Raw genomic sequence first — 14,325 nt, forward strand, 5'->3', positions numbered from 1 at the left:
TTCCTTGATTACTCAAGCTCAGTCCTATTATTCATTTAGAAAGTCATTGAAAATCTGTTTGTTCGATAAATTTATAAACTGATTTTATTCCTGTATCTGTTTGAATTATATATATTTATTCATTGATTGTACAGTCTTCTTGATGTGAACCATCCAGAACTTTTTGGTTGGGTGGTATACAAGAATAAATTATTATTATTATAAGGGGGTAGGATACTGGATGGAAATGGGTTGGAGGGAAGAAAGGGGGCAGATGCTGATAGAAGAGGGGTGGATGGAGAAAGAGAAAGGGCAGACATTGGATATTAGTGGGGAGCTTATGCTGGATGGAAGTGCGGATGGGAAAGAGAAGGAAGCAGATGCTGGATGGAAGTGAGAAGAGAAAGAGAAAGAGGGGAGCAGATGCAGGAAGTGGGGAGGACAGAAAGAGGGGAGCAGACGCTGGATGGAACTGGCCAGAGAGGAGAAGATGCTGGATGGAAGGGGTAGAGAAAGAGGGCACATGATGGAAGGAGGGGATAAATAAAAAGAGGGCACATGATGGGGGAAGAGGATTGAGTTAGTGAAATACTGGAGGGGGTGAGGGAAAGAGGTGGCAAGCTGTAGGTAGACAGTGAAAATAGAAATTGATGACAGGGTAGTAAGAACTTACTAATCTAGATAGATGCAGAAAATAAATTGAGAAGGAAGAAAAGGGAAGAGAGAGGAGGGAATGAAATGGCAGACCATTGGAGGGGGGGAGGGAAGAAGATGGATGCCAGACCAATGGGGGTGAAGAGAGAGATGGAAGGGGGAGGCATACGGTTTCTGGAAGGGCTATAGGAGAGAAGATGCCATATAGAAGGAGCAGAGAGAAGGCAAACAGTGGATGGAAGGAAGAGAGTGACAAGAAGATGAGGAAAGCAGAAACCAGAGAAGACAAAGGTAGAAACAATTATTAAAGAGAGCTGTCTTAGCTCGGACTTTGTGGGCTTTGACACAACTCCACAGTTGCAGCCCAGCCTGAGCATAACAGAAGGCAATACAAGTCGCCAACCAGGCAGAAATAGTTCTTTTGGATACAGGACACCCCAACTTATTAAGATCAAAGGAGACGAAAAGTTGAGATGTCCTATGTGGCCGAGTATGCTGTAAGTAGTAGGCCAAAGCTTGTTTACAGTTCAAAGTATGAAGAGCCGTTTCTCCAGGGTAAGAATGAGGCTTAGGAAAAAACACTGGAAGCACAATGGGTTGATTGAGATGGAATTACATAGTAACATACATAGTAACATAGTAACATAGTAGATGACAGCAGATAAAGACCCGAATGGTCCATCCAGTCTGCCCATCCTGATTCAATTTAAAATTTTTTTTTTTTTTTCTTCTTAACTATTTCTGGGCAAGAATCCAAAGCTTTACCCGGTACTATGCTTGGGTTCCAACTGCCGAAATCTCTGTTAAGACTTACTCCAGCCCATCTACACCCTCCCAGCCATTGAAGCCCTCCCCTGCCCATCCTCCACCAAACGGCCATACACAGACACAGACCGTGCAAGTCTGCCTAGTAACTGGCCTAGTTCAATATTTAATATTATTTTCTGATTCTAAATCTTCTGTGTTCATCCCACGCTACTTTGAACTCAGTCACAGTTTTACTCTCCACCACCTCTCTCGGGAGCGCATTCCAGGCATCCACCACCCTCTCCGTAAAGTAGAATTTCCCAACATTGCCTCTGAATCTACCACCCCTCAACCTCAAATTATGTCCTCTGGTTTTACCATTTTCCTTTCTCTGGAAAAGATTTTGTTCTACGTTAATACCCTTTAAGTATTTGAACGTCTGAATCATATCTCCCCTGTCTCTCCTTTCCTCTAGGGTATACATATTCAGGGCTTCCAGTCTCTCCTCATACGTCTTCTGGCGCAAGCCTCCTATCATTTTCGTCGCCCTCCTCTGGACCGCCTCAAGTCTTCTTACGTCTTTCGGCAGATACAGTCTCCAAAACTGAACACAATACTCCAAGTGGGGCCTCACCAATGACCTGTACAGGGGCATCAACACCTTCTTCCTTCTACTGACTACGCCTCTCTTTATACAGCCCAGAATCCTTCTGGCAGCAGCCACTGCCTTGTCACACTGTTTTTTCGCCTTTAGATCTTCGGACACTATCACCCCAAGGTCCCTCTCCCCGTCCGTGCATATCAGCTTCTCTCCTCACAGCATATACGGTTCCTTCCTATTATTAATCCCCAAATGCATTACTCTGCATTTCTTTGCATTGAATTTTAGTTGCCAGGCATTAGACCATTCCTCTAACTTTTGCAGATCCTTTTTCATATTCTCCACTCCCTCTTCAGTGTCTACTCTGTTACAAATCTTGGTATCATCTGCAAAAAGGCACACTTTTCCTTCTAACCCTTCAGCAATGTCACTTACATACATATTGAACAGGATTGGCCCCAGCACCGAACCCTGAGGGACTCCACTAGTCACCTTTCCTTCCTTCGAGCGAATTCCATTAACCACCACCCTCTGGCGTCTGTCCGACAGCCAGTTTCTGACCCAGTTCACCACTTTGGGTCCTAACTTCAGCCCTTCAAGTTTGTTCAACAGCCTCCTATGAGGAACTGTATCAAAGGCTTTGCTGAAATCCAAGTAAATTACATCTAGCATATGTCCTCGATCCAGCTCTCTGGTCACCCAATCAAAAAATTCAATCAGGTTTGTTTGGCACGATTTACCTTTTGTAAAGCCATGTTGCCTCGGATCCTGTAACCAATTAGATTCAAGGAAATACACTATCCTTTCTTTCAGCAACACTTCCATTATTTTTCCAACAACTGAAGTGAGGCTCACCGGCCTGTAGTTTCCTGCTTCATCCCTGTGACCACTTTTATGAATAGGGACCACATCCGCTCTCCTCCAATCCCCAGGAATCACTCCCGTCTCCAGAGATTTGTTGAACAAGTCTTTAATAGGACTCGCCAGAACCTCTCTGAGCTCCCTTAGTATCCTGGGATGGATCCCATCTGGTCCCATCGCTTTGTCCACCTTCAGTTTTTCAAGTTGCTCATAAACACCCTCCTCCGTGAATGGCGCAGAATCTACTCCATTTTCTCGTGTAACTTTGCCAGACAATCTCGGTCCTTCTCCAGGATTTTCTTCTGTGAACACAGAACAGAAGTATTTGTTTAGCACATTTGCTTTCTCCTCATCACTCTCCACATATTTGTTCCCAGCATCTTTTAGCCTAGCAAATTCCATTTTTTATCTTCCTCCTTTCACTAATATATCTGAAAAAATTTTTATCTCCCTTTTTTACATTTTTAGCCATTTGCTCTTCCGCCTGTGCCCTCGCCAAACGTATCTCTCTCTTGGCTTCTTTCAGTTTCACCCTGTAGTCCTTTCTGCTCTCCTCTTCTTGGGTTTTTTTATATTTCATGAACGCCAACTCTTTCGCCTTTATTTTCTCAGCCACTAGGTTGGAGAACCATATCGGCTTCCTTTTTCTCTTGTTTTTATTGATTTTCTTCACATAAAGGTCCGTAGCCATTTTTATCGCTCCTTTCAGCTTAGACCACTGTCTTTCCACTTCTCTTATGTCCTCCCATCCTAACAGCTCTTTCTTCAGGTACTTTCCCATTGCATTAAAGTCCGTACGTTTGAAATCTAGGACTTTAAGTATCGTGCGGCCGCTCTCCACTTTAGCCGTTATATCAAACCAAACCGTTTGATGATCGCTACTACCCAGGTGAGCACCCACTCGAACATTAGAAATACTCTCTCCATTTGTGAGGACCAGATCCAATATCGCTTTTTCCCTTGTGGGATCCGTCACCATTTGTCTGAGCAGAGCCTCTTGAAAGGCATCCACAATCTCCCTACTTCTTTCCGATTCCGCAGACGGAACATTCCAGTCCGCATCCGGCAGGTTGAAATCTCCCAACAGCAGAACCTCCTCTTTCCTTCCAAACTTTTGGATATCCACAATCAGATCCTTATCAATTTGCTGCGATTGAGTCGGATTTCTGTAGACTACACCCACGTAGATAGAAGTTCCATCTTCTCTTTTCAGAGCAATCCAAATCGCTTCTTCCTCTCCCCAGGTCCCTTGCATTTCGGTCGCTTGGATATTGATCTTTACATAGAGAGCTACTCCTCCACCTTTATGACCATCTCTGTCCTTCCTAAAAAGATTATATCCCGGTATGTTTGCATCCCATCCATGTGATTCACTGAACCATGTCTCTGTGATAGCAACAATATCTAGATCTGCCTCTAATATCAAGCTTGCAGATCATGAACTTTGTTGCTTAGACTGCGAGCATTTATGGTCATCGCTTTCCAGCTATTTTTCAGCGATAATCTCCTTTTTCATATGGATTTTTGTGTCGTTTCACTTTCCGTTGCAATACTAAGAAATGAGTTGCTGATATTGCAGCCTTTACTACTATCACATCTTTTCTTTTGCCGGGGGTGGTCTCTATAATTGTCCTTCGTACATACACCACCCCTACCTTCTAGTTTAAATGCCTAGAAAAATATTGTCTAAATTTCTCTGCAAGGTTTCTTTTTCCTGCTGTAGTAATATGTAGCCCATCAGTGCGATATAGCTTCTTGTCCTTCCATGTATTTCCCCATCCTCCTATGTACCATATAATCAGGACTACTCAAATCAAGTCACTTCACAACCAATCAAGATGACCTTTATTCTATGCAATCACTGTGGTACTTTAATTCCAAGACATACTATTTGGAGGCTTAAGGCTTGCCCCATCTGTCTTCAACTTGCCAGTATTAAGGAGGAGCTCTGCAAACTTAAACAGGAATTGAATACAATTAAAGCAGCTTCCATCACTCCACAAAATCATACCAACTTACCACCTCTACCTCAAAGAATAAAACAGCCCAGGAATAAATGGGTCACAGTAGGCTCAGGAAGACTGCGACATGTAACACAGAAACATCCACCTTCACTAATATTACCTCTACAGAATTCCTTCGCTCCACTAGTGCACTGCGATACTCAGGAAAACAGAAGGGAGGTGGGACTGGAACCAATGAAGGTAACTCAAGAGAACAAGCGTACCCTAAGTACAAATAAAAAAGCCAAAAACAGAAAACTATTACTGTTGGGGGATTCCATCATCAGAGGCATTAACCTTGGAACACAAGATGAGGAGACCAAAATAGTGAAATGAATTCAGTGACTACCTTTGGAAGGAACTTTGGATGAGTGCGAAGCACAACTTTGTCATGATAAAACAATGTAAAAGGTGGATCTGCGACCAGTGCCTGAAGTTCAATTACTCTTTGAGCAGATGTAAGAGAGATGAGAAAAACCACTTTCCAAGTGATATATTTAAGATGAGCCAAGGACATTGGTTCAAAAGGAGGCTTCATTAGTCTAGCAAGAACTATATTAAGATCCCAAACTACTGGAGATGGTTTGAGAGATTTGACGTTGAAAAGTCCTTTCATAAATCTGGATACAAGAGGATGAGCAGTGATAGGTTTTCCATCAACTGGTTTATGAAAAGCGTTGATAGCACTGAGATGAACTCGGTCTTGAGTCCTGAATTGGATAAATGTAGAAGGTAATCCAATATTGAAGATACAGAGGTGGATTTAGCATCTTAATGATGAAGAAAGAGTACACCATGTGGAAAACTGCTTCCATTTGTGTTGGTAACACTGTTTTGTAGATGGTTTTCTTGATGATTCCAAAATGAGTCTGACAGGCTGGGAAAGATGTCAGCCTAAGAGGTATCAAGCTGTCAGATTCAACAACTGACGATTGGGATGCAGGAGAGATCTGTGACTCTGAGTGAGATGGACAAATATGAAGAGGGAATGGTTCCTTGATACTGAGTTGAAGTAGAAGGGAAAACCAGGGTTGTCTGGGCCACCAAGGAGATATGAGAATTATGGTGGCCTCCTCCCATTTGAGCTTGACAAGCTTCTTGAGGATGAGAGGGATTGGAGGAAACGTATAGAGATTTAGCCCTTGGTGGAGACTTTTCTGAGATAATATCATAAGCCTTCGTTGTACACTCAGGTAAGTCTTCAGCTGAATCAGACTGTAAGTCAGAGTCATAAAAGAGTTTTGGTGGAGTGCATCGAGAAGATCGATGGTGCCGTTGAGCCCGGTATTGATCCAATGACGAGGATGATGCATGAGGTGACATTCTTTTATGCTTCGAAGACTGTGAGGGAGAATGCTGCTTTCTTTTCGAAGCTCCTGAAGAGGAATGATGCTTAATGGACTTGGAGTGTTGAGATGATGAGGAAGAGTGATAATGCCTCAATGAATTGGAGCGGGGCCTCAATGGAGATCTGGACCTGCGATGAGATGGCCTACGCTTGGGCGTGGAACATCGATGCCGCTATGAAGACTCGCAGTGTTCCCTCTAAGCGAGCGGGTGTTGTGAGCAAACTTTTTTCACTGTGAGCTAAAAATATCGGGCGCCAGCAAGTTATGAGCCAAATAAATATGTTGTCAAAGTTGCTGATACATGAGGACGAGGTATTCAAAGGAATTTTAGGCCTACACGCTAAATTAAATAACGTTAAATAATATTTTTAAGAACACAAAACAACGCATTAATTCTTGAAAGTACAAAATTCTTTATTTTTTTTTTTACCAGAAAAACTCAAATTTATTTTAAAACAGTCTACAGAAATTGTAGGGATGAAATGATATCTTAATAAATGTTTTACAACAAATGTAGTTATGTCTGTTACATCCATATGTGTAAACTGTAAATTAAAAACAGTCCAGAAGACAATACGTTTGATGCTTTCAATTTCTAGACAATCTATCAATTCCAGCTTCTACACAAAAGTATAAATACATTAAAACAAAATATTGAAAACCATTTTATTGGGCACAAAGTTTGCCTTCAGTGAGAAGAGTTCACTCAATATGTTGTAGAATAATTGTTGTGAAACTGGAATGGAATCAATTCTTCACTCAAGTTAGATATCATCAATATCTTCATCATCATCCCCAAGAAGAGGCGGTCGGAGCGTACGCGAGTCCGGCTGCCTCTCCTTGTTGGCGAGCTGAGCGGACCGTCGGGATCGACCCCCCGCACCCCCTAGGTATGCCTCTGCAAGTCTTGCCTTGCCCGGATTTGCCGCTCTCTTCCGGTGTTACTCCCCCCCCCCACCCGACTCTCCTCTCGCCGCCCTGCCATCTGCCGTACGCCTCTTCCAATCGCCCCCCTCCCTGCTCGCACCCCCACCCCGACGTCAGATTCCTCCCCCAGCCTCCCCTTACCTTTGCGACGCGTTACATGGACTGCCAGCTCGCCTGCCTGCAAGCACGTGTGTGCGCTGTGACGAGAAACTTGTGCGCTGCGATGTAATATTTTGTGCGCCAGCGCACGCCAGCGCAGCTTAGCGGGAACACTGAAAGAGCCAGTGTCAGTACCGAAGTACCTGGTGGCTTTATGCTCAGTCTGGGTCGGAACTGAAGGAGTGAATGTCTGGGTAAAGAATTTAAATATATCACTCACTTAGAAAAGCGCATTGAGCTTTTCACAAAATGAAAGCATCGGTACCTTTGGCCTTTCTGCCAGTACTATTGGTGCCGCATCTTGCCTCAGAGAGGGTGACCTTGAAGAGGATGAACATCTAGATGTAGGAGAGGCAAGATGCAAGAGAGGTCATTGCTAGGTTGGCATCAAGAGACTTGAAGCAAGGGTGACCTGCAACATCTGTTGGGATGCTGGCAGCTTCTTAGCTGGCTTACCAGATGGAGCGATGTCTTCCGATGCCTTCAACATCGAAGGTTGTGACATCTTCTCTGTGTCCAAGCCGGTGCCAAACAATTTTTCTTGTTGAAGTTTCCAGCTCTTGATGGAAAGTTTCTGCAGGGTAGAACACCGAGCACAAGATTTTACACGGTGCTCCGGACCAAGGCACTGCAAGCACCAACTGTGGGGATCAGTGATGGAAATATGCCTTTGGCACCTAAAGCACTTCTTAGAACCCCTTAACAGCCGGGACATCAACAGAAAGAACGCCTCAGCCAAATCAAACTCAATGACTGAGGAAAAGAAAAAACTTGTTGGGCGAAGCCCGCAAAAAGAGAGGAAAAAAAAATTTCCCCACTTTTTTTTTTCTTCAGTTAAGTAAACTTCAAAATTAAAGGAAAAGAATAACGTGTGAGTGGGAAGGCAAAATACACAAAATTTGATCAGCATTCAAAAACATGACTTCTTAGCTCCACGGAAAACTAAGTTACCGTGAGCTTGCGTCAGGCGGAAAGGCACTCACGCATGCGTGGTGTGGGCAGTTCATGAATTTTTAAAGCTGTCCATACCAGAGTTCTATGGATGAGATCACCAACATGTGAGAATATGCTGCCTGCTTGTCCTGGGATAATGCTGCTACACTTGTATTTTCCAGGCCCAAGCTTAGAAAACCATGGGTGACCATTCTGATCTCATCGAGAACAGGATAGAAAATGAATTAAATGAATAACGTTTCCTGCTGAAGCTTCACCTCAGAAACATTATTTCTGATTCGAGATAGCACAGTTACTTACCGTAACAGGTGTTATCCAGGGACAGCAGGCAGCTATTCTCACATATGGGTGACATCATCCGATGGAGCCCTAATGCAGACACCTCACAAGCAGACTTGCTTGAAGAAACTAGAAGTTTCGAGTCGCCCGCACTGTGCATGCGCGAGAGCCTTCCCGCCCAGTGCACAGGGCGCATCTCCTCAGTTCAGATAGCTAGCAGAGAAGCCAACCAGGGGAGGTGGGTGGATTGTGAGAATAGCTGCCTGCTGTCCCTGGATAACACCTGTTACGGTAAGTAACTGTGCTTTATCCCAGGACAAGCAGGCAGGTATTCTCACGTATGGGTGACCTTCAATGGGATGGTGGGAGTGTTGGCAACTTAGGAGAATAAATTTTGTAATACTGTTTGGCCAAACTGTCCATCCCGTCTGGAGAAAGTATCCAGACAATAGTGAGAAGTGAAGGTATGAACCGAGGACCAAGTAGCAGCCTTGCAAATTTCCTCAATAGGTGTCGATCTGAGGAAAGCTACAGAAGCTGCCATGGCTCTGACTTTATGGGCTGTGACTTTACTGTGAAGTGGTAATACAGCCTGGGCATAGCAGAAAGGGATACAAGCAGCCATCCAGTTGGAGATGGTGCATTTAGAAATTGGATGTCCAATCTTATTTGGATCGAAAGAGACAAAAAGTTGAGGAGCAGTTCTGTGTGGTTTGGTGCGTTCCAAGTAGAAGGCCAAAGCACGTTTACAGTCCAGAGTATGAAGAGCTGATTCTCCAGGGTGAGAATGAGGCTTTGGAAAAAACACTGGAAGCATGACAGATTGGTTGAGATGAAATTCTGAGACCACTTTAGGTAGGAATTTCAGATGAGTACGAAGAACCACCTTGTCATGATGGAACACAGTGAATGGTGGATCAGTAACTAAAGCTTGCAGCTCACTGACTCGTCGAGCAGAAGTGAGGGCAAGGAGAAATACCACTTTCCAAGTGAGATACTTCAGATGAGCCATCAATTGGCTCAAATGGAGGCTTCATGAGTTGAGAAAGAACAACATTGAGGTCCCAAACCACAGGAGGCGGTTTGAGAGGAGGTTTGACATTGAAAAGTCCTTTCATGAATCTGGAAACCACTGGATGAGCAGAGAGGGGTTTCCCTTCAATAGGCTGATGAAAAGCTGCAATTGCACCCGTATGGATGTAGACTTGAGGCCAGAGTTGGAAAGTGCAAAAGATAGTCCAAAACAGAAGATAAGGAGGAATGTTGAGGCTCCTTATCATGAGAAAAACACCACATAGAAAATCTAGTCCATTTTTTGTGATAGCAATGTCGAGTGCTAAGCTTTCGAGAAGCTTCTAAAATGTCTCTTACACATTGAGAAAACTGAAGAGATGTTATGTTGAGAGGTACCAAGCTGTCAGGTGTAGAGACTGCAGGTTGGGATGAAGCAGAGATCCTTGACTCTGTGTAAGCAGAGATGGAAAAACTGGTAGATGGTATGGCTCCCTGATGCTGAGTTGAAGTAGAAGGGAGTACCATGGTTGTCTCGGCCACCGAGGAGTGATTAGAATCATGGTGGCATGATCATTCTTCAATTTGACTAGAGTCTTGAGAATGAGAGGGAATGGAGGAAATGCGTAGAGAAGAGATTCGTCCATTCCAGAAGAAAAGCATCTGCCTCGAGGCGGTGAGGAGAGTATATCCTGGAGCAGAACTGAGGCAGTTTGTAGTTGTGGGGAGCTGCAAAGAGGTCTATCTGAGGTGTTCCCCACTGTGAGAAAATGTGATGAAGAGACGAGGAATGGAGAGTCCATTCGTGAGGTTGCAGGAGACGACTCAAGTTGTCCGCCAAGTAATTCTGAGCCCCTTGAATGTAGACAGCTTTGAGGAAGGTGTTGTGACGGATAGCCCAGTCCCAAACCTCCAGAGCTTCTTGACAAAGGGAGGCAGATCCTGTCCCTCCCTGTTTGTTGACATAATACATGGTGACTTGGTTGGCCATGCGGACGAGGACTACTGTGTTATGAAGGAGATGTTGAAAAGCATGGAGAGCTTTGAGGATCGCTCTGAGTTCCAACTGCTTGATATGACACGGACAATCCGTACTGGTCCAGAGGCCTTGAGTACGAAGACCATCGAGATGAGTGCCCCAAGCGTAGGTCGACGCGTCTGTCATGAGGACCTTCTGATGAGGGGGCGTTTGAAAAAGCAAGCCTCTGGAAAGATTGGAAGAGAGCATCCACCAATGGAGAGACTTCTTCAAAGAAGGAGTGACTTATGTGTCGGGAAAGAGGATCACAAGCCTGCGTCCATTGAGATGCCAGGATCCAGAGGAATTCTGAGGTGAAGTCTGGCAAAAGGAGTCACGTGTACTGTGGAGGCCATGTGACCCAGAAGCACCATCATGTGTCTCGCTGAGATGGAAGAGCGGGAAGACACAGTGTGACAGAGTTGAAGAAGAGCTTCCAGGCGTTGTTGTGGAAGGAATGCTCTGAGTTGGACAGTGTCCAGCACAGCTCCAATGAATTGTAGAGTCTCTGAGGGCTGAAGTTGTGATTTGGGAAAATTGATTTCTAATCCCAAACTTTGTAGGAACCAGGTAGTCCGTTGGGTCGCTACAATAACCCCTTGAGTTGTGGAAACTTTGATGAGCCAGTCGTCGAGGTAGGGAAATACCTGAAGACCATGATTCCGTAGAGCTGCCACTACCACTACCAGGCACTTGGTGAACACTCTGGGAGACGAGGCCAGGCCGAAGAGTAGAACTCTGTACTGGTAATGCAGATTCCCCACCCGAAATCTGAGGTATTGACGGGAGGCCGGATGGATGGGAATATGAGTGTAGGCCTCCTTGAGATCCAGAGAGCATAACCAGTTGTTCTGCTCGAGAAGGGGATAAAGGGATGCCAGGGACAACATGCGAAACTTTTCTTTGACTAGAAATTTGTTGAGAGCCCTGAGATCTATAATGGGTCGCAGATCGCCCGTCTTCTTCAGAACAAGGAAGTAACGGGAGTAGAACCCCCTGTTCTGCTGGTCCAAAGGAACTAGTTCGATGGCATGGATACACAGCAGAGCTTGAGCTTACTGAAGAAGGGCAGTCTGGGAAGGATTGAAAGGATACTCTCTTGGAGGAAGCTCTGGTGGAACTTGAGTGAAATGAAGAGAGTATCCTTCTCTGATGATGGTCAGGACCCAGAGATCTGATGTAATTAAGGTCCATCTGTTGTAAAAATGATGGAGATGACCTCTTATAGGGGGAAAGGGAGACAGAGACAGAACGGTGGAGGTTATGCTCTGTTTTAAACAGTCAAAAAGGCTGAGAAGCCTTAGGTGCAGCAGAAGGTTGGGATTTCTGTTGCTTCTGAGGTGGCTGTTTTTTCAGAGGAGGGCGAGTATAAGGAGCTGGCTTCGGAGCAAAACGCCTTTGATAGATAACAGCCGGGCGTGCAGGCTTGGCAGGTGTCGGCTTCGGTTTAGGACTGACAATTGAAGCAAATAAGAACATAAGAATTGCCACTGCTGAGTCAGACCAGTGGTCCATCATGCCCGGCAGTCCGCTCACGCGGTGGCCCTCTGGTCTAAGACCAGCACCCTAACTGAGACTAGCCCTACCAGTGCACATGCTTGTTCAGCAGAAACTTGTCTAACTTTGTCTTGAATCCTTGGAAGGTGTTTTCCCCTATAACAGCCTCTGGAAGAGCGTTCCAGCTTTCTACCACTCTCTGGGTGAAGAAGAACTTCCTTATGTTTGTACGGTATCTATCCCCTTTCAACTTTAGAGAGTGCCCTCTTGTTCTCCCTACCTTGGAGAGGATGAACAACCTGTCCTTATTTACTAAGTCTATCCCCTTCAGTACCTTGAATGTTTCGATCATGTCCCCTCTCAATCTCCTCTGTTTGAGGGAAAAGAGGCCCAGTTTCTCTAATCTTTCGCTGTACGGCAGCTCCTCCAGCCCCTTAACCATCTTAGTCCTTCTTCATGTACAGCGAACAGTGCTGGACGCAGTACTCCAGGTGATGGCGTACCATGGCCCGGTACAGCGGCATGATAACCTTCTCTGATCAGTTCGTGATCCCCTTCTTTATCATTCCTTAGCATTCTGTTTGCCCTTTTTGCTGCCGCCGCACATTGTGTGGATGGCTTCATCGACTTGTCGATCAGAACTCCCAAGTCCCTTTCCTGGGAGGTCTTTCCAAGTACCGCCCCGGACATCCTGTATTTGTGCATGAGATTTTTGTTACCGACATGCATCACTTTACACTTATCCACGTTGAACCTCATCTGCCATGTCGATGCCCATTCCTCGAGCTTGATTATGTCACATTGCAGATCTTCGCAATCCCCCTGCATCTTTACTACTCTGAATAACTTTGTATCATCCGCAAATTTAATCATCTTGCTCGTCATACCTATGTCCAGATCATTTATAAAGATGTTAAAGAGCACGGGTCCAAGCACTGAGCCCTGCAGCACCCCACTGGTGATGCTCTTCCAGTCCGAGTATTGCCCATTTACCCCCACTCTCTGTTTCCTATGCTCCAGCCAGTTTTTAATCCACGTAAGTATTTCACCCTCAATTCCATGGCTTGCAATTTTCCGAAGTAGTTGTTCATGGCGGAATCTTGTCGAACACCTTCTGAAAATCCAGATATACAATGTTGACCGGATCGCCCTTGTCTATCTGTCCGTTTACTCCCTCAAAGAATTGCAGCAAGTTTGTCAAACACAATCTGCCTTTGCTCAAACTGTGCTGAGTGGTCCTCATCAGCCCATGTCCGTCAAGGTGATCAATGATGCTGTCCTTTATCAGTGACTCTACCATCTTTCCCGGTACCGAGGTCAGACTCACTGGTAGTTCTCCAGATCTCCCCTCGAACCTTTCTTGAAGATCGGTGTAACATTCGCCACCTTCCAGTCTTCCAGAATCTTTCCCGATTTGATCGACAGATTGGCTATTAGTTGAAGCAGTTCAGCTATGGTCCCTTTCAGTTCCTTGATGACCCTTGGATGGATGCCATCCGGTCCCGGGGATTTATCGCTCTTAAGCCTATCACTCAGATAATTTTTTAGTAGCTGCCTTGATGGACTTGTCAAAGAGGTCATTGCCTTGACAAGGGATGTTAGCCAGGAGGTCTTGATGATTAGGGTCCATGTCAATGGTATGAAGCGATGCAAGACGATGCTTAGCCACAGAGCAAGCAACTGCTCGGGCAGATAACTCAAAGGCATAGTAAGATGATTGCTGGAGATGGAAACGCAACTGAGAAAAAGAAGCAATGACTTCTTGAAATTCAAAATACATATGATTATTCATGTAAGTCATAAATTTCGGCAGTAGAGAAAGAAGAAATTCAAAATAAGTAATGAAATAAAAATTATAATTGAGGACTTTAGAGGACATCATAGCATTCTGGTAGATGCGACATTCAAATTTGTCCATAGTTTTCCCCTCCCTGCCAGGGGGGACGGTAGCATAGACCTTGGAAGGATGGGATATTTTCAAGGAAGATTCAACTAGTAGGGATTGATGAGATAACTGTGAGTTGTCAAATCCCTTGTGATGTACTGTTTTATACTCAAGTCCAATTTTCCAGGAACTGCTGGTATAGAAAATGGAGTCTCCAGGCATCGAGTAAAAGTCTGGTCCAAAAGCTTGTAAAGTGGAAGCTTGAGACTTTCTGCCAGAGGCTGAGGGAGACGCATGACTTCAAGATATTCCTTAGAATATTTGGAGCCAGTATCCAATTTAACCTCCAAATCTACAGTCATCTGTTGCAGGAAAGATGAAAAAGACAACTGATCCGGTAA

This window comes from Geotrypetes seraphini, chromosome 7, assembly GCF_902459505.1.
Source record: "Geotrypetes seraphini chromosome 7, aGeoSer1.1, whole genome shotgun sequence".
NCBI lineage: Eukaryota > Metazoa > Chordata > Amphibia > Gymnophiona > Dermophiidae > Geotrypetes > Geotrypetes seraphini.